Below are 3,401 nucleotides of genomic sequence, written 5' to 3'. Positions count from 1 at the left end.
GGTTGGAAGGGACTTTTAATGGTCATCTAGTCCAAATCTCCTGTAATGAACTGGGACATCTTAAACTAGACCAGGTGGCTCAGAGCCCCATCCAAACTGACCTTGAATGTTTCCAGGGATGGGGCATCTACCAAATCTCTAGGTAACCTGTTCTAGTGTTTTACCTCCTTCATTTTAAAGAAATTTTTTCCTTATGTCAAGTCTGCATTGACCTCTTGGGAATGATCCTATACAGGGCTAGGAGTTGCACTTGATGATCCTTGTGAGTTCCTTCCAACTCAGCATGTTCTATGATTGTGACCCTCTTAGTTTAAAAACACTGCCCCCTGTCCCGTTGCTACAGGCCCTATTAAAAAGTCTGTTGCCATCTTTCTTATGTGCCTGTTTTCAGTTGTTGAAAGGTTGCAATTAGGTCTTTCCAGAGCCTGCTCTTCTCCAGGCCGAATAACACCAATTATCTCAACCTTTCCTCATAGGAGAGGTGTTCTAGCCTTCTGACTAGCTTTGTGGCCCTCTTCTGGCCCCACTCCAACAAGTCCATGTCTTTACTGGGCTGAAGATGCCAAGGCTGGATGCAGCACTTATGTAGTGCCTCACAGGAGCAGAGTAGAGGGGCACAATCCCCTCCCTTGACCTGTTGGCCATGGTGCTTTTGATGCAGCCCAGGACACGATTGGCTTTCTGGGCTGCAAGTGCACATTGCTGGGTCATGACCAGCCTCTCATCCAACAGCACCCCCAAGTTCTTCTCTACAGGACTGCTCTCGGTCCTTTCCTCCTCCAACCTGTATTGATGCTGGGGGTTGCCCTGACCCAGGTGCAGGACCTTGCACACAGCCTTGTTAAACTTCATGAGGTTCACACAAGGCCCACCTCTCAAGCCTGTCCAGGTCCCTCTGGATGGCATCCCTTCCCTCCAGAGTGCTGACCACACCACATAGCTTGGCACCATCTGCAGACTTGCTGAGGGTACGCTTGCTCCCACTCTCTGTGATGAAGATATTGAACACCACTGGTCCCAAGACAGAGGTCTGAAGGATACCACTTGTCACTGAATTCCATCTGGCCATTAAGCCATTGACCACTGCTCTCTGTTTACAATACTAGTTTTATAAAGGCTGGAAACCACGATCTTTTAAGAAAAGCTCTATTTACAAAAGAAGGGCCCAATAATCTATTTTTATGCTCATTGATTTGCGTCTTTTCTGGGTAAGCTGTAAAAATATCTGCTTTCTTTCCACCAGAAATTTCTATTCTGTGAGATGTACTCCAATTTCCTTAATCCAAAATACTAATACTTTTATCTAAAAATGCAAATGTAATTTCTAGGTATCTTTCTTCCTGCCATAATGGAAAGACCCTCAAGCGTAAGACCATGCCTACTACTGTTTGCTGTATCAGTTCCACATGCTAATTTGATTTCCTGTAAGAGGAGATGAATATATTCATTCCGCATCAGTGCAGGGAAAAAAAAAGAAAAAAGGAAAAAGCTTGACCAGTGCTTTAAAGAGAGTGACCTCAATGAAAAATATTAACTTTGTTCTACATTATGAGCGTTAGATATAAAATCTTGCTCTAGCACAGGCTCCTGACTTTCCCTGGTTTTCTGGCTGGTCACGGATGTTGTTTCTGCCACCTGTTTGAAGACAATTGTGCAACTGGGACCGTGGAATGACATCCAGTTGCCTTTTTTTGAATATGAATAGGACTTTTGAAATTGGCTGTGCTGAGCAGTTTGGGGCTGAATCACTCTGTAGACTTGCCAGAGAAAGTGTTTAGCCGATGGACATGAGCCAAAACCCACTGAATCTCACAGCAAGACTCTTTTTGGCTTCGGTAGGTTGTGGCTTAAACTCTGTATGAATGACAGCTTTTCTGAAATTATTGAAAAGCTTACAGATTTCAATTTCTGGTTTTCTTTTTCCAGATTGTTTCACCTATATTTTTCAGTTTGAACCACTGCTGCCTGGTTCTGCTCTTCCCTCCTCTGAATGGGATGTCAGAGCTGATGGTAATATGGATACTCCATCATGAAAAAGTCATGAAATGCTCTGTGCCTACTGTCTGCTTTTACTTGCTTTTCATTTGTGAATGTGTGCTATTTTAAAGCACTTCAGATACTGTCAGACTCCAAGCTATTTTGGACATGAGCATGTAATTTCCCTTCCTTCTGCTGCAATCACAGTTGGATCCTGCAGGCGTTTCCCATAACTGGCCTCAGTTATCAACAGCAGGAGTTTTGGTGTATTTTCCTTCGCAAAGACTTTTTTTGCCAGATGGGAGTTGTTAGTTGTTTATACCAGGCTATGAGTAATGCCCTTTTGCTAGCACTGTACACAATGGGGGTTTTTTGCCATTTATTCCTTCTGTTGTTGTATAATGTTAGCTTTACAAGTTGCAAAGAACAATCTTTTCCCTGCAGGTGTCCTTTTTTGTGCTTTTTACTCTTCCACCCCCCAAAAAAATTTAAAGGTAAAAAGAATAAATAAAAATAGAAAAATTAACAAGAAGCTTACAGGCCTTTCCCTTACTACTTACTACTGTGAATAGATGTTAAACGTAGATTTGTGAGTTCACTTTCAGGTTTCTCAGATGCCGGTTCTTGCTGAGTCCTCTTTACGTTTGTTACAGGACCCTACTTTCATGCTATATTCCTTGGTTTTGTGGGATGTAACCTAGATATTACTAGTTCCTAGCATTTCTGTTAAATGTTGGGATAAGTTCTTTCTCTGCAGACCTTACTCCATCATAATTCATACAATAAGATTTTATCCTGTGGGCCATTGAGCATGTTCTATGAGAAGAACCCTCAACCCACGCTTTTTCTGAATATTGACTTTCCGTATTTGGTCCATCACTCTGAAGTCATAACTTGATAATGAAAACTGTCTATGACAACTTTAGCATCTCTTTCATTCTTTATTTCATTTCACAGATAGATGAAATCTTTTATACTTCCATCTGCTTGCTTACCAAATTTTTTCTGTTTTTTTTATTCCAACAAAGTTGGCTTTAGTATGACTGTATGTAAGACACTTTCAGAGCCAAATTATCGTACTTGTGCTACATTTCTACAGAGAAGGACAGCCCATGCCTACCACACTCTTTTCTTGTGATGTATAAAAGTCTGCTACAATAGCCCGCTGTCAGGAAGTGTCCTAATTTCACGTGGTTCCTCAGGGACTTATGGATCAGGTTCCCTGTAGACCTGCTAAGAAGATATGTCTTTTTGATGTTCCACACTAACTAACACAAAATTGCCTTTTTTTGTAAGCTTTGAGTATATGCCCCATTGCAGTGAATTAGAACCTCCCTAGATCGCTCTTGCTTACTTCAGTTATCTTTCACAAACCTCTTTAAAAAAACCCTTGGCCCTAAATATATGGGTAACATCTGCACTGT

Source organism: Lepidothrix coronata, unplaced genomic scaffold, assembly GCF_001604755.1.
Source record: "Lepidothrix coronata isolate B3197 unplaced genomic scaffold, Lepidothrix_coronata-1.0 Scaffold9, whole genome shotgun sequence".
NCBI classification, from domain to species: Eukaryota; Metazoa; Chordata; class Aves; order Passeriformes; family Pipridae; genus Lepidothrix; species Lepidothrix coronata.
The sequence above is the reverse complement of the archived record's forward strand: the minus strand, read 5'-3'. Positions refer to the sequence as shown.